The sequence below is a fragment of the Perca flavescens genome, chromosome 22 (assembly GCF_004354835.1).
Source record: "Perca flavescens isolate YP-PL-M2 chromosome 22, PFLA_1.0, whole genome shotgun sequence".
Lineage (NCBI taxonomy): Eukaryota > Metazoa > Chordata > Actinopteri > Perciformes > Percidae > Perca > Perca flavescens.
In genome coordinates this window covers 2740968-2758105 of record NC_041352.1, presented here as the reverse complement: position 1 = coordinate 2758105, position 17138 = coordinate 2740968, and the positions used below count along the sequence as shown (strand labels likewise).

At 40.8% G+C, this 17138-nt stretch overlaps 1 long non-coding RNA gene and 11 other non-coding genes across 12 annotated transcripts in view; all 12 read right to left on the bottom strand.

Moving 5' to 3' along the window:
* Nucleotides 1-17138, bottom strand: part of LOC114548832 (uncharacterized) — a 27815-nt gene extending 10677 nt beyond the window's left edge. The window contains exons 1-2 of the long non-coding RNA XR_003691429.1: nucleotides 16980-17138; nucleotides 13466-13592 (exon numbers count right to left, since the gene is read on the bottom strand). This is a non-coding gene — a long non-coding RNA (uncharacterized LOC114548832). The remainder of the gene's footprint in view (nucleotides 1-13465; nucleotides 13593-16979) is intronic.
* trnas-aga (transfer RNA serine (anticodon AGA)) lies at nucleotides 2288-2369 on the bottom strand. The gene has a single exon. It is a non-coding gene; the product is annotated as a tRNA-Ser (tRNA).
* trnaa-ugc (transfer RNA alanine (anticodon UGC)) lies at nucleotides 3297-3368 on the bottom strand. Its single transcript has one exon. It is a non-coding gene; the product is annotated as a tRNA-Ala (tRNA).
* Nucleotides 3987-4058, bottom strand: trnag-ucc (transfer RNA glycine (anticodon UCC)). Its single transcript has one exon. It is a non-coding gene; the product is annotated as a tRNA-Gly (tRNA).
* Nucleotides 4333-4414, bottom strand: trnas-aga (transfer RNA serine (anticodon AGA)). The gene has a single exon. It is a non-coding gene; the product is annotated as a tRNA-Ser (tRNA).
* On the bottom strand, nucleotides 4639-4710 carry trnag-ucc (transfer RNA glycine (anticodon UCC)). Its single transcript has one exon. It is a non-coding gene; the product is annotated as a tRNA-Gly (tRNA).
* trnaa-ugc (transfer RNA alanine (anticodon UGC)) lies at nucleotides 9061-9132 on the bottom strand. Its single transcript has one exon. It is a non-coding gene; the product is annotated as a tRNA-Ala (tRNA).
* On the bottom strand, nucleotides 9387-9458 carry trnag-ucc (transfer RNA glycine (anticodon UCC)). Its single transcript has one exon. It is a non-coding gene; the product is annotated as a tRNA-Gly (tRNA).
* trnas-aga (transfer RNA serine (anticodon AGA)) lies at nucleotides 10250-10331 on the bottom strand. Its single transcript has one exon. It is a non-coding gene; the product is annotated as a tRNA-Ser (tRNA).
* trnag-ucc (transfer RNA glycine (anticodon UCC)) lies at nucleotides 10548-10619 on the bottom strand. The gene has a single exon. It is a non-coding gene; the product is annotated as a tRNA-Gly (tRNA).
* trnas-aga (transfer RNA serine (anticodon AGA)) lies at nucleotides 10903-10984 on the bottom strand. The gene has a single exon. It is a non-coding gene; the product is annotated as a tRNA-Ser (tRNA).
* On the bottom strand, nucleotides 11526-11607 carry trnas-aga (transfer RNA serine (anticodon AGA)). The gene has a single exon. It is a non-coding gene; the product is annotated as a tRNA-Ser (tRNA).

The window sequence follows — 17138 nt, the reverse complement described above, 5'->3', positions numbered from 1 at the left end:
TTACATGTGTTCTCACTGAAGGCATCAAAACTATGAATGAACACATATGGAATTATGTACTTAATAAAAAAGTGTGAAATAACTGAAAACTTGTCTTTTATTTTAGATTCTTCAAAGTAGCCACCCTTTGCTTTTTTATTAATAAGGGAAAAGATTCCACTAATTAACCCTGAAAAGGCACACCTGTGAAGGTAAAACCATTTCAGGTGACTACCTCATGAAGCTCATTGAGAGAACACCAAGGGTTTGCAGAGTTATCAAAAAAGCAAAGGGTGGCTACTTTAAGGAATATAAAATATCTCAAAGCAATGAGAACATTCAAAATATTGACTTACAATCTCAATATATTGACTCAATATCTCAAAATATCTCAATTGACATAGTAACTTAGAATATTGACTAGGAATCTGAAAGTAATGAGAAACTTTAAAATATTCACTTAGAATCTCAATATATTAACTTCTGCACACCGGCGTGCAAAGTATAACTTTGTATTATGAGTCTGGAGATCCTTTTTTCTTGTTGAAGGGGAAATCTATTCTTGGGACACATTTGTTTCTACTGTTTAAACTGAATTGTATTAATGTTGATAGTGTTTGGATGCTTTCAATGGTTTCTTAAAATTCTGCATTAGCAAAACATAAAAAAAATTATAAAATGATTAATCTTTACCCGGACAAGTGACTTTTGTTCATGGACAAGTGAAACGTAAATGTACTTGTCCGAAGGACAAGTGCCTCAAAAAGTTAATGTCAAGCCCTGCTATTGTATTCTAAATATCAAGTACTTTTTACGACATTTACTTGACAACTATAGTAACTAGTTACTTTGCTAATTTTGCAAAAAAGATTGAATGCACCATTATACTTTTAATTGTGTAGCTTTAAGAACATGAAGTAATAATGAGTAGTTTTCCATTGTTCCATTACTATTTTTACCTAAGTAAAGAATAAGAATACTTCATTTTTGATTATTGTTAAGTTGCGACAGGACATTTGAAGTCCAAGATGGTGATAGCTAGTGAATACGCTTTTACCCAACATGAAGCAAAACTGTACAACTGGTAATGTTCCTGCTACATATTCTGCAGTATGTCATCAAGAAAGAGCAACAAAATGGTGAAATCCCAAACTAACATTTCATTGGAAACTGGTAAATGTGGGCTTTCCTGGATTTCCCAGCTAGCAGCTATATCACAGATTAGGGTTGAATCAAGTTTAAGTGAAGACCTCTACTGAGTTACTTTTAATTGTTCTTGTTTAGTCATGGGCCATATCTACTACTGATTTTGCATCAGGGAAACCCAAGTGATTAAAATGTATGATGTGTTTTTCTCCTGTCTGTGGCTCAGGCCTACTCTTCCTCTTTCTAAAAGCGTCACATGTGAGTGGGCGTCAAACCCTGCTGTGGAGGGGCATGCCTCAGAGTCTGATCTGAAAGCGGCAGCGTTTCCAGTGAAATTCAACGGTTTCCCAATGAATAGGAAAGACAAATACTACCATCTGCTGGTAAATAAAGATACAACTCGCTGAATGAACTCACTACTGTGTTGCTGAACAGATAAAAAACAGGCATATTTTCATCAGGGGCTGTGTGTCCTGTTACAAGGTTGTAGGAGTCTATATCTTTGGCTCTCCTATTTTATTTTGACCTTCTGTGAACTGCTGACTCTTCAGGAATTATTCAGTCTTGTCTCTGATTTCAGCTATCGTGGTTAAGTAGTTAACATAACTCTCCTCCATGCAGTTTGACATACATTTGAATTCTGGACACTGCAGCTTTTTTAATGCTCAGAACATGAAATGGCTTCATTTTAGGGAAACTGATCACAAGTATTGGACATACATGCCGCCATTAATCTGCAGGTAAGCATACGCCCTTTTATGACTTCTTCAAGTGTTTAAGACACATTTGAAGTTGAAATTTTGATTAAAGTATAGATTTTGATTGAAATCAATTTACTTAACAGTGTTCACAGGCCATGTACCTTAAAGACAAGGAGTACTGCACATTTTCTCTCTTTTTCCAAAGCTGCCTTCAAGTGCGGTCGGAAACGTTGGTTTCCCCCGCCGTTGCCACTGCCACCGAAGCTTTGAATATTCACTGTTAATTAAAAACCACCTACGCTCAAGAAATGGTATTCAGTACAGTCCTACTGGTGAGTGAAGCTAATCTACCAGACAATAGCACATTTAACTAGATCTGGGCTAGAACCCTGACAGTAAGCAACTGAGCTATTTGTATTGATCAAGTTTTAACAATTTAGCAGACAGAACTTAAAATCAACCGTTGTCGGCAGGATTCGAACCTGCGCGGGGAGACCCCAATGGATTTCTAGTCCATCGCCTTAACCACTCGGCCACGACAACTAATTTTACCTCACGTTTCACAATAAGAACATCTCTGACTACACACTGACTTGTTGGTGTATCAATTAGGACGATTGCCAAAATTAAAGTACCACATTTGTAGCTTACAAATAGCTTTGCAGTTATGTTCCCTGCCAAATTCAGTCAGGTTTTTCCTAACTACACCTCCCTCTCAGGTTTTGGATGTGACCAAATTTGTTGGTCTACAGCAAACATTCTCAGAAGTAATGTTTTGCGATGGCGGGAATCGAACACGGGTCAACTGCTTGGAAGGTAGCTATGCTCACCACCACTGTTTTAAGAGTTGCAAACATTAGGCACACTGCGCTGCCTTTTTTGATGAAGATGCCCCGATCAGACAGAGCTTTTGCAGTTGCGTCTTTTTGTAATTTTTGCTAGGTAAGCACCGAATCACCCGTCCTCAGCGAACCGCTATTTTGCTGTGAAGTTAATGGCGTTGGGCACTTTTCTGCTCTGAGTTGAAGTTCAGAGTCAAGGCGAAAAACATAAGGGCAATAAGCAACTCAAAAGCAGTAAGCAAAACGCTTCACATCGTTGAAAACAATTACAAAACGCTGCTCCAGGTTGCTAAAACATGCTGTCTGATCGGGAGAATCCTAAGTTTTGGTGTATAACGCTCGTAATGAAATACGCAATACAAAATAAGCAAATACTGTATGTTGCAGAGAAAAGTTACAACAATAGTCAATAACCAGCAAAAGAAAACACAACTGGGTTTGCTTTCCTGAGGAAGAAATATTCAACCACTTTCTATGTCCTTTCTTACAGCCATTGTTCTATTCCCCTTGTGCAAGTATAGAAGCTCTCACATCCTGTGGGTATTATCTGTCTTGAATTTACAAGTTCTTTCAGCTGACTTGGCAACATGTGTTGTAATTACAGCTTCACAGTTAACATAAATTAAGCTGGAGATACCGGGGATTGAACGCGGGTCCTCATACATGCAAAGCATGCGCTCTACCACTGAGCTACATCCCCTGTCTAACAAAACGTGAAGACAGCAGACATCAAACAACACGTACAACAACATAGCAATTGACAAAGGAGTGTTGTTCAAATTGCTAGTAGTAACCGTATCACTCAACTCACTCATTATTACATAAGTCAAGGGAGTCATTAGAGTGACAAGACTTGAAGTGTAACAATTGCCTGGCAAAGCTTTATTCCTACAAAGACAGAAATGTACTTGTACCAAAAATTCTTTGAAAAGAAAATGTTTCCGATGGCCAGGAATCGAACCCGGGTCAAAAGGCAGCTATGCTCACCACTATACCACCATCGCAGTACAAATAAACACATTCCACTGCAGGCTCAGCAGTTTATGTGACAGTAGTAGTAGTACGGCCGTACAGTGAAACACCGGCTGACTGAGCATTCATTCACACACCCACTAAGTCTGTCGTCGCTCGTCAGTCTGGTATAAACGCAGGTCTTTGCGTTTGTTTTGAATGCCTACGGCAAAAGTTTAGTCCAAATCAATTTTTGGAAAAAAGCAACCCGACGTCAACCTGCTGTGAACAATGATGTAACATTAACCATCTATCAGACTCATCAGTCACGTTGTGCAAGTCCAAACACTCCTCAGAAGAAAAGTTTTGCGATGGCCGGGAATCGAACCCGGGTCAACTGCTTGGAAGGCAGCTATGCTCACCACTATACCACCATCGCAGTACAAACAAAAAGCATTCCACTGCATACTCAGCAGTTTATGTGACGAAGGGATTGGGGAAAAAGGAGGAGTGGAGCAGAGGAAAGGGGAGGTGCATCAAAAACTCTGCTTGCCTTTGAGATTCAGAATCTGACATTATTCAGTAGTATATGTATCAGTAGTGTCTGGGGATGTTAATGATTAACGTTTTAACCGTTAACCGAAAATAAGAATTTTGAGTCGACCGATTAACCATATGAGTTAAACAGTAAAAAACCACATTATCAAAACAACCGTTGTCGGCAGGATTTGAACCTGCGCGGGGAGACCCCAATGGATTTCTAGTCCATCGCCTTAACCACTCGGCCACGACAACTCATACTACCTTTCATAATAAGCACATCTCTGACTACACACTGACTTTTTGGTGTATCAATTAGGCCAATTGCCAAAATTAAAGTACCACATTTGTACCTTAAATATAGCTTTGCAGTTCCCAGCCAAATTCAGTCAGGTTTTTCCTAAATACAACTCCATCTCAGGTTTTGGATCTGACCAAATTAGTTGGTCTACAGCAAACATTCCTCAGAAGAAAGGTTTTGCAATGGCCGGGAATCGAACCCGGGTCAACTGCTTGGAAGGCAGCTATGCTCACCACTATACCACCATCGCAGTACAAATAGAAACATTCCACTGCAGTTTATGTGACAAAGGGATTGGGGGAAACGTCCTCGCATCCGCTGCCTCTCCATTAACGAAGCGATGTCGTTTCTATCGATATGGTTTAATGTTGCGTTACATGACCCATTCCTTCTGGAAAGCCTTGCCTGTGTTTGGATCTCTCCTCCACACAGCCCCGCCCCCATTCACTCACACACCGGCCGGCTCACCTGCAACATGGAGAGACACAGCGCCGCCAGTCCAAACTCCCGACATTTGTCTACAGTTTTAATTGTTATTAACACAGCTTTATATTGTTAAGTATGAGAGGGAAACCTGTATTTAACCAGTGTTTCCGCTGGTAACTCTCTGTTTCCGCTGGTAATTCTCTGTTACTGCGGCCGCCACGGCGAAACACACATTAGAAGTTATTAAATGCAACTAACTTCAGTTGTTGAGTAATAGCATGTAAGAGACGGAGCCTGCTGGATCATAGTTCATAAAAATGCAGCGCATTGACGATAGTGGTGTGAAAAAGTGTTTGCCCCCTTCCTCATTTCCTGTTCCTTTGCATGTGTGTCACACTTAAGTGTTTCGGAACATCAAACCAATTTAAACAAAAGTCAAGGACAACACAAGTAAACACAAAATGCAATTTGTAAATGAAGGTGTTTATTATTAAAGGAGAAAAAAAATCCAAACCATCATGGCCCTGTGTGAAAAAGTGATTGCCCCCCTTGTTAAAACATACTATAACTGTGGTTGTCCACACCTGAGTTCAATTTCTCTAGCCACACCCAGGCCTGATTATTGCCACACCTGTTCACAATCAAGGCATCACTTAAATAGGAGCTGCTTGACACAGTAAGGTCCACCAGAAGATCCTTAAAAGCTACACATCATGCCGAGACCCAAAGAAATTCAGGAACAATTGAGAAAGAAAGTAATTGAGATCTATCAGTCTGGAAAGGGTTATAAAGCCATTTCCAAAGCTTTGGGAATCCAGCGAACCACAGTGAGAGCCATTATCCACAAATGGCGAAGACATGGAACAGTGGTGAACCTTCCCAGGAGTGGCCGGCCGCCCAAAATTACCCCAAGAGCGCAGCGACGACTCATCCAAGAGGTCACAAAAGACCCCACAACAACGTCCAAAGAACTGCAGGCCTCACTTGCCTCAGTTAAGGTCAGCGTTCATGCCTCCACCATCAGGAAAAGACTGGGCAAAAATGGCCTGCATGGCAGAGTTCCAAGGAGAAAACCACTGCTGAGCAAAAAGAACATCAAAGCTCGTCTCAATTTCTCCAGAACACATCTTGATGATCCCCAAGACTTTTGGGACAACATTCTGTGGACCGATGAGACAAAAGTGGAACTCTTTGGAAGGTGTGTGTCCAAGTATATCTGGCGTAGAAGGAACACTGCATTTCATAAAAAGAACATTATACCAACTGTAAAAATATGGTGGTGGCAGTGTGATGGTCTGGGGCTGTTTTGCTGCTTCAGGACCTGGAAGACTTGCCGTGATAAAAGGAACTATGAATTCTGCTGTCTACCAAGAGATCCTGAAGGAGAATGTCCGACCATCTGTTCGTGTACTCAAGCTGAAACGAACTTGGGTTCTGCAGCAGGACAATGATCCTAAACACACCAGCAAGTCCACCACCGAATGGCTGAAGAAAAACAAAATGAAGACTTTGGAGTGGCCTAGCCAAAGTCCTGACCTGAATCCTATTGAGATGTTGTGGTATGACCTTAAAAAGGCCGTTCATGCTCGAAAACCCTCTAATGTAACTGAATTAGGACAATTCTGCAAAGATGAGTGGGCCAAAATTCCTCCAGGACGCTGTAAAAGCCTCATTGCACGTTATCGCAAACGCTTGGTTGCAGTTGTTGCTGCTAAGGGTGGCCCAACCAGTTATTAGATTTAGGGGGCAATCACTTTTTCACACAGGGCCATGATGGTTTGGATTTTTTTTCTCCTTTAATGATAAACACCTTCATTTACAAATTGCATTTTGTGTTTACTTGTGTTGTCCTTGACTATTGTTTAAATTGGTTTGATGTTCCGAAACACTTAAGTGTGACAAACATGCAAAGGAACAGGAAATGAGGAAGGGGGCAAACACTTTTTCACACCACTGTATCTGGGCATCCTCTTTCTCTTTTAATCAGTCTGTTATTGTTGTTGAAAGCTTATGAAGGAGCTTTCTCAGATATATTTTTTTTATATATATATCCTAGGCTATTTATTTTAGATAACTTTCATTTACATGTGTTGCAGCTGTATATTTTCAAACTGGTAAAGGAAACCCTGTCTTTGATTTTTGTTTTAATAAAAGAGCTTGTGAAAAGTGGCTTTGACTTAAAACTGAACATTAAGCCCATTTTGTAAAAAAATACAGAGCTATATATCGTATATCGCCATTCAGCGTTACAGCGTTGAAAGGAAAAATTTGGGTGCACCTAAATTTTGTGCTGGTGCACCTAAATAAAAAAAGTTAGGCGCACCAGTGCAACCAAGGCAAAAAGTTAGTGTGGAGCCCTGACCCACCATAGGATCTCAAAAACTGTGGGAAACACTGGCTAGTTAGAACTAGTTAGTTACTACCTAAATGAGCAAAATTTTACAAAATAATGTTTAATTTGCACGCTCTTATTACAGAGTACCAACGCACATTAGTATCGTCAGATGAGTGACAAGTTGTTCGACTTATTTTCTGTGTAGCATGGAAGCATCGTGGAAATTAGCAAGCTAGCTAATGAATATGATAAAAACCTCAGGAAGCTTTTTATGTTTTTATTTATTCTTTTTTTTTTATTGTGTTTTATGTTGCAAGTCTCAGTTTTTTTAAATGTTTGCTTTAAAGGGGTGATAGAATGCAAAACCGATTTTACCTTGTCATAGTTGAATAACGACAGTTTGTGAGTAAATAGGACATACATAGAAGCTCAAAATCCCATTGACACCCCTTCACTATGAAAATCTCATATTTTGAAACTGCCGCTGAAAACGGGCGAATCTCAACAAAGCTAGAAGCTGATGTAAGAATCCCAAGACCTGTACCTTTGTCACACTCATGGGTGTATTAAGAGAACGGTCACGCCCAAACATTTACATAGGCTACAAAACTGACCTGAGATCAGGTAGTCTTCTGAATCTAGGTCGCGCAGATCTTTGCTATTCCATTACAAAATTTACTTCTGAGACTTTTCTATGCGAGAAATCAACTATGTAGAGATCAAATATGGGCCGTTTTACAAAAATTGATGTCTTACTGCAAATTTTGTCCGACTGTGTGTCAGAGTTCAGCGGCCGGTGCTGCCTGTCTTGCTGCCTTGCCGCCTGGCCTGCCTTCCTTCACAGACCCCGGCCTGCTGTGAGCTCGATTGAGCTCCGTCACGGCTGGCAGCCCACGGCACTCCATACCCGCGCAAAGTCACCGTTTTGTGGGTTAATGGACTACCAAACGCCGCTCAATGAGAGCTAGCTAGCCTCCTCTTAGAATTTCTCTGAAATTCACAAAATAAATTTTAATTGAAATCGGACACCATTATTGAAGGGACAGTCGCAGCTAACCAAACCCGTAATGTTCACAAAAATTCATTAACTTGAAATCGGACACCGTTGTTAGCTTTATAAGACCTTGGGGTAGAGGTTATATAAGTGGCGTGACAAAATTCAAACTGTAAATATACTCTAATTACGCAGAAAATTAAGATAACTAGCCGCAATCCGAAATCGGACAAGTGTTAGCTTTATTATTGTTTTATACAGCCTTTTTTTTGTAAAGGCAATACCAGAACCCAATTAGACAGAGTGTGTTTTGAGAGTTGCAAACATTAGGCACGCTGCGCTGCCTTTTTTGATGAAGATGCCCCGATCAGACAGAGCTTTTGCAGTTGCGTCTTTTTGTAATTTTTGCTAGGTAAGCACCGAATCACCCGTCCTCAAAAGCACTCAAAAGCAGTAAGCAAAACGCTTCACATCGTTGAAAACAATTACAAAAACGCTGCCCCAGGCAGCTAAAACATGCTGTCTGATCGGGAGAATCCTAAGTTTTGGTGTATGACGCTCGTAATAATAATACGAAATAAGCAAATACTGTATGTTGCAGAGAATTGTTACAACAATAGTCAATAACCAACAACAGAAAACACAACTGTGTTTGCTTTCCTGAGGAAGAAATATTCAACCACTTTCTATGTCCTTTCTTACAGCCACTGTTCTATTCCACTTGTGCAAGTATACAAGCTCTCACATCCTGTGGGTATTATCTGTCTTGAATTTACAAGTTCTTTCAGCTGACTTGGCCACATGTGTTGTAATTACAGCTTCACAGTTAACAACATAAGTTAAGCTGGAGATGCCAGGGATTGAACCCAGGGCCTCATACATGCAAAGCATGCGCTTTACCACTGAGCTACATCCCCTGTCTGACAAAATGTGAAGACAGCAGACATCAAGCAACACGTACAACAACATAGCAATTGACAAAGGAGTGTAGTTCATCTTGCTAGTAGTAACCGTATCACTCAACTCACTCATTACTTGTTCATAAATTCAGCACAAGTCAAGGGAGTCATTAGAGTGACAAGACTTGAAGTGTAACAATTGCCTGGCAAAGCCTTATCCCTACAAAGACAGAAATGTACTTGTACCACAAATTCTTTGAAAAGAAAATGCTTGCGATGGCCGGGAATCGAACCCGGGTCAACTGCTTGGAAGGCAGCTATGCTTACCACTATACCACCATCGCAGTACAAACAAAAAAAAGCATTCTACTGCAGACTCAGCAGTTTATGTGACGAAGGGTATAGGGTGTATATAGGCCTATATGTAAATATTAGTTATACTCAACCTATTTTCATCTATATATTTGATTACAATGCTAAACAGCTCTGTTACACTTATGCTAGTAGATCGTTGATCAGCTGTTTCTCCGTGGAGAGAGTGAGAGAAAATGGTGCGCAACAATCAGCTGTTTTTCCGAAGGGATGGTCAACGCGTCAGCTCTTTACATCAAATTGTAGTCACCACTACATATTTTCTTGTCTTTGATTTTGGTAGTTGTTGTGTTTGGTGTAGTTTCATCGTCCATACGACTCTGTGATTTACTTTTGTCGGGTCCGCTTCGTGGAATGGATGATTAAGTTAGATTCAAATGTTTTCTGTTGAGACGCTGAAGCACTGACGTCGTGCTATTATTGTGGTAAGCTAGTTTGATTTAGCAGTAGACACTAGGTTTGGGCGATGTCCCCTAAATTGGCAGTTGACGATGTTTACAGTAAAACGTCGTGATGGACGATGATATCGTCATTGTCGGGGGGGGGGTGGGAGGGGGCTTTCTTTTTTACAATGAAGAGAGATCAATGAGATCAATGAAGATTCACACCTCTACTGGTGAGTGAAGCAAATCTACCAGACAATTGCATATTTAACTAGATCTGGGCTAGAAGATGGTGCTACTTTTGAACCCTGACTGTAAGCAACTGAGCTATTTGTATTGATCAAGTTTTAACAATTTAGCAGACAGAGCTTAAAACAAACCGTTGTCGGCAGGATTCGAACCTGCGCGGGGAGACCCCAATGGATTTCTAGTCCATCGCCTTAACCACTCGGCCACGACAACTTATGCTACTTCACCTTTCACAATAAGCACATCTCCGACTACACACTGACTTTTTGGTGTATCAATTAAAGTCCCACATTTGTACCTTTAAAATAGCTTTGCAGCTATGTTCCCAGCAAACTCCAGTCAGGTTTTTCCTAACTACACCTCCCTCTCAGGTTTTGGATCTGACCAAATTAGTTGGTCTACAGCAAACATTCCTCAGAAGAAAAGTTTTGCGATGGCCGGGAATCGAACCCGGGTCAACTGCTTGGAAGGCAGCTATGCTCACCACTATACCACCATCGCAGTACAAATAAAAAAAGTATTCCACTGCAGACTCAGTTTATGTGACGAAGGGATTGGGGAAAAAGGAGGAGTGGAGCAGAGGAAAGGGGAGGTGCATCAAAAACTCTGCTTGCCTTTGAGATTCAGAATCTGACATTATTCAGTAGTATATGTCTCAGTAGTGTCTGGGGATGTTAATGATTAACATTTAACCGTTAACCGAAAATACAAATTTTGAGTCGACCGATTAACCATATGAGTTAAACAGTAAAAAACAACATTATCAAAACAACTTAAAACCAACCGTTGTCGGAAGGATTCGAACCTGCGCGGGGAGACCCCAATGGATTTCTAGTCCATCGCCTTAACCACTCGGCCACGACAACTCATACTACCTTTCACCACCAGCACATCTCCGACTACACACTGACTTTTTGGTGTATCAATTAGGACGATTGCCAAAATTAAAGTACCACATTTGTAGCTTACAAATAGCTTTGCAGTTATTTTCCCTGCCAAATTCAGTCAGGTTTTTCCTAACTACACCTCCCTCTCAGGTTTTGGATGTGACCAAATTTGTTGGTCTACAGCAAACATTCCTCAGAAGAAAAGTTTTGCATTAACTTTTTAATGCAAAACTTTTTTTTTTTGCATTAACTTTTTTTTTTGCATTAACTTTAACAGAATTTTTTTTTTTGACGCATCGTGATATCGAATCAAATCACTGACCTGATAATCGTAATTGAATCGGGAGATCAGTGAAGATTCACACCACTACTGGTGAGTGAAGCAAATCTACCAGACAATTGCATATTTAACTAGATCTGGGCTAGAAGATGGTGCTACTTTTGAACCCTGACTGTAAGCAACTGAGCTATTTGTATTGATCAAGTTTTAACAACTTAGCAGACAGAACTTAAAACCAACCGTTGTCGGCAGGATTCGAACCTGCGCGGGGAGACCCCAATGGATTTCTAGTCCATCGCCTTAACCACTCGGCCACAACAACTCATACTTTGTTTCAGCAGTTTGCACTCTGTGTCTCTTAATCAATAGTAGTCAATAGCCGCTTTCAAACCAAGTAGGTACAGGAACGTAGTTATAGGAAAAGTCCACTTCTAAGCAGATCTACTAACTACTAGTAGAACATGCTTTAATGTTCAAAAAACACTTCTCATACTGCCCATGGCATTATCAGCTGTATTCACCCTCTGATGGAGCGCTTGTCTTGTGAAGCCCCCCTCCCGAAAAATACTGACTGCAACGTAATATATAGCAGGACTTTATACCATGAAAAATCACCAATAAAGGCTTCTAACCCAAATACTACACAACCGGACATGTTCCAGCAGGAATATGATCTGAAATCTGGGAGACATTAACAACATGTGCAATAGTCACATCGCAGGACGTGCTATAGATATGCTACAACTTTTTTGCTACTCGATACAAAAGGAAAACTTGCACAGTTGTCATTGTCAATGACCGGTGACCCTTCCCCTTTAAGGAAGGTGGCCATGTGCAAAATGTGTGTATATGACGTAGTCTGGCAGGGTTTGTTATGACAAGTGAGGCACTCTCATGTGTGTGTAGAGAAGTACCGTAAGCAGCAGGGGGCACAGACACAGTAAAGTGCATGCTATTGCATGGGTAGGGAAGCTACAGTAGTCATTGTTTTGTGTTTGCTGCAAAGACGAAATAAAGCACCTGTTTAATACACTATTATCACGATGTCACCTGACCATCACCGCAGAGTTGCCAGACTAAAAACTGTCTACCAGCCAGGCTAAAGCTAACTGAGTTAGCCTAAAGAAACAAGGGATCTGTTCTAACTACGGTTCAGAGCCACGAAGCTGTAAACGTAACAGTAATCTACATGAGAAGTCTGTGTCTGATATAACATAATTCACACCGATTTAAGGGTTCTTGGATACACAAAGTATGCTGCTAGTGCGTTACAGCCAGGCTCTGCATGCACAGCGAACCACCAATCACAATAAATGTTGATCAATTTATCAAACAACCAAAGCAGGCCCCGCTAGTCGTCGACCACAACCTGAAAATATTATAGAGAATGTGGCCAACTAGGGAATCGAATGTTCTGAGCTATCCCTTTATGCGATTGGTTCCGAGGTGGTCACGTGTTTCGTGGACTCCATGTTGGATACCAACATTCATCTGATTCCCATTGACCCAGTGCAGTGGAAAAATTTAATACATTATTTTAAAAATGACATAAATCACTGAAAAAATGCCCAACTCTTTCGCGTTTGCCTGCAATGAAAGACAGGGAAGCGGCAAAAGATTTCACAAGTCCCCCCGTGAACCAAAATGGCAAAAAGTATGGAAGCTGTTCATTATTGTGTGAGGTATTGTGTCTCTTCAATATATCAACTTACACAGGACAAATATAGTAATATATGTGTACTTAAGTACAGCTCTTGAATAAATGTACTTAGTTACATTCCAACCCACCCAAGATTATATAGCCTATATTTCTAGGTGAAGGAAAAATTGTAAAGTTAAAGTAAAAACATTTCAACAATCTCCTTAACTGTCATGTGGAATCACTTTACATAAGCAAGTATTTTGGATATTGATTCATCTGAAATAAACTTGAGCTTGGAATATGACTGAAATGTGTTCCTTCTAACAACATAGGAAGTTTATTTTAAAAAGGCACCCATCATGTTTAGTTCCATAACTTGGCCACAAGATGGCAGTGGTTCACATTCTTATAAAAGTCACCTTGAGGTAACCCACTAGTTAAGTTACATGCACTCATACTAACTATTGACTGTATATAAAAATAGTGAAACACATAAAAACATGAAAAATGCCAGAGTGTGATGTGTGGGGAAGTGTACCTTGCAAGGCTGTGGAATGATGCAGTTAACGTTACAGGTCTTCCGTAAGCTGCATAAGTATGACTATCCCTCTCCTCTCAAACAGCCCTCCAGTCTCCTATGCTGCCTGGCCGTTAGTGTATCGTTACTTCACACACAGAAAAAGGCAAATGGGAGAAAGGTTTAATTGTTAACTAATTCAGCGGCAATGGTACTTTTTAAAAAACAACAACAATCTAGCTACAGTACACTAGTGGTGGACAGATCGAGGCTTCGTGAAACAATGAAACTGTTGAAGCAAATGTGCCATATTGTGTCGAGGCTTCGAAACAATCCAACACCCGTCTCAACGATGACACTTAGTGGTCACTTGCAGGTGTTGATCTGAAACAACCTTGACAACGAGCCATTAAAAAAAAATATATATTTTTGTAATATGTGAAGCTTGTAAGGCTTGTAGGCTCCTCACTGTTTCACGGGTACTATCATCAAAACTTTCCCATAAACTGTCCTGTGTTTCTACTGGTGTTGATGTGGATTATGATGGGCCTGATGTTGACATTTGTGGCTCTGAATGAAAATGAAAACAGAGCTTCCATTTTTATCTATCTATCTATCTATCTATCTATCTATCTATCTATCTATTAATGTGTCACTGTATGTATACTCTGTCTGTCTCTAGCCTATCAGTCAATGTGTAAATTTAAATGTAAGCCTAAATATAACTAAACAAATCGCACTATAAATGTCACTATATCACCAAAAATCCGCTATCTCAAAATCAAACTCCTGTCACAAAAACCAAGAGGTCAAGATGTATTGACTTCACTTTTATACATGGGTTTCTCGGCAACGTCATCACGGCTTGCGCACGCAACCAGGGGGCAGAAAGAAGACGTGTTGTGTAGCTAGGTAGTAGTAGCGGCATAGCGTAAGTCAAAATGCCAAGGAGTTGTTGCGTGGTTAATTGTACAAACAGAGCCAGTGATGGGTGCCTGATGTTTAACACACCTAGGGTGAAGCTAGCCTCGTGAGACGTCCTGATCTGGCGAGCTCCAGTTTTCCACTCGCAGATCAGTCTGGCATCTTGAGGCAGAGAAAATTTGGAGCCGTTAGCCAAACGACCGGGCCAATCAGCGTTGGTTTTGAGGTGGGTTAGGTGGTGATAGACCGATGGTTTATCCAATCAGCTAACCAGTATTATCAGCCAGCGGTAGCCCTAATTCTGTTAGCTGCTCGCTAATGCTTTTTTTCTCTTGGATCCTTCTTTTGGAATATGGTCCGGGAACCTGAAATGGGGCCTTTTATTCCTAAATTCTCGTTACACAAATGGCAAATATCCTTTACCGACATGTTGCTTGCATGCTGAGCTTACGAGCTGTGCTTTGCCTGCAGCAGCAGGGGCGGGCTTGTGGTTGTATTTTCATACGCTTCGTGGATCTGATTGGTTGATTTGGTCCGTCTATCACCAATATAGGTGATAGACAGATGGTTCATCCAATCAAATAACCAGTATTCCGCCCCTTCCCAAAAGTTCTCCAACGGAAAGTTCCCAGATGGATATGCCGAGCAAATGCGAAGCAATCCATCTGGCGGAGTCAGGTTAGGGGGAAGCATGCTTTTGCCAAAAACTGGCGGAGGTTATGGCTTCAAGCCATAAGAGGGGTTGATTGGGTTCATATGCAAGAATCAGGCTCCCATTGTATCAATCAGGAAACTTGTTGTTCAGCTCAGTGATATATACCTGTCAGGGCTGTGGTACTCGAGTCTGGACCATAGACAGTTAAAGGTCTGGATTCGAGATAAGTTTAGACTGCTAGCTAAAGCTACGTCGATGTTTTGGTAACGTTAGCGCAACAGCGTTAGCCTAGCCTACTAAGTAAATATTACCTTAAATAAATACTGCCTTCGGAGTTTACTATATCTGCGTCCACGTTGCCAAGATAAGACCTGTTGCGTTAGTGCTCGTTTTGTACATAACTTTATTGAATGATATATTAAGCTTCGCTCCTCTGAGATGGGTGGGGTTTTGTTACGTTATATACAAAGCTAACTGGCTATAGTTAGCCTACATTAGCTAGCGGACATTAGCTAACGTTGCCGAGACAGTGGCTAGAGCTTCGGCGAGCTAACCAAGACAGTGTTGTCGCCCTCAGTCAACCTCTGCTGCTAAAAACATCAACATCAACCTGCAGTGATGTTTTGAAACAAACATATCGTACCTTTTCCCAGAAATCCTGGCCATTATTTTAAGGCATAAACCAACATTAGCCTAAAATGATCATTATAGCCATACATATATATCACAGTAACACTGCAAAATTAAAAACCGACAATTGATTAAATTGTAATCTGTCAAAACGTTAGCTTTGTAAGACCATAGAGTATGTGTTATATAAATGCCATGATGAAATTCAAAGTGTAAATATATGCAATGTATGTCCAAAGTCTAGCCGCGATGTTTCCCCATTGGAATGAATGGCAAACAGAGCTATAGCTAGCTTCCTCGTAACGAGACCTCTCCAGTTCACAAAAATGTATTAAATTGTAATCGGTCAAAAACGTTAGCTTTGTAAGACCATATAGTATGTGCTATGTAAATGCCATGACGGAATTAAAAGTGTAAATATATGCAATGTATGTCCAAAGTTTAGCCAAGACGTTTCCCCATTGAATGAATGGCAAACAGAGCTATAGCTAGCTTCCTCGTAACGAGACCTCTCCAGCTCACAAAAAAATGATTAAATTGTAATCGGTCAAAAACGTTAGCTTTGTAAGACCATATAGTATGTGTTATATAAATGCCATGATGAAATGAAGGGACTAAGACAATGTGCACTGAGACAAAAATGCGTTTGCATTATCGGACCAGCTCACCAATCTGGCTTTCTGCCCCTGGTATGCGCACGCACCCTGTAATGTTTGTAAACAGGAAACCCGTCTATACAGATGTGCGATTGTGTGGTTTGTTCCAGACCCTGTCAATCAAACGCTGATTCGGCGGACCATGCCACCTGTCGAAACACTTGTGAAACACTCCGATGCTTCATTTAGCCGTAGTCAGGTGCCATGGGTGTTTTGAATCACGCTTCAGTGTTTCGAAACTCTGCGCTTCGGGATCTCGACCATTGACATATATACAAGATCTCGACAAAGCTTCGGAACGTCAGTTTCGCGTCAGCCATCCCTACAGTACACAAACGTCAATGCATTCGGATAACGTTAACTTTGCTAGCTAGTGCAAGATAGGGGATAACATTTTCCTATTATTACTTAACAGTTAGAGGGACCTTATATCAACTTAATATAATGCTGGACAAACATGAACCAAACTGTGATTCAGAGGCCCTGTGTTTTATTGTGCTGGAAAAGCAAACGATAAAAGAATATAACGGGCGGAAATAAGAGTCAAACTTAGCTAACGTTAGCTAAAGTTACGTTAGCTAAAGTTAAGTTAGCTCGAACGTTAGCTAGCCAGCTAACTCCTATTAGCAGTATTTACTTATTTCATAGTCTATGGTTTAATGTCACTTACTTGTGGACAAGCTCCGGTTTAACTGACAAACTGTGACCTGCCAGTTGTTTTGGCTGTTGACTTTGTGTGTATTTATTTATTTGTGTTTCGCCGCCATTAGCTAGCTACGTCAATCAACTGACTACTGTGCGCGTCTTCACGTTTCGCGTGCGGTCCTGT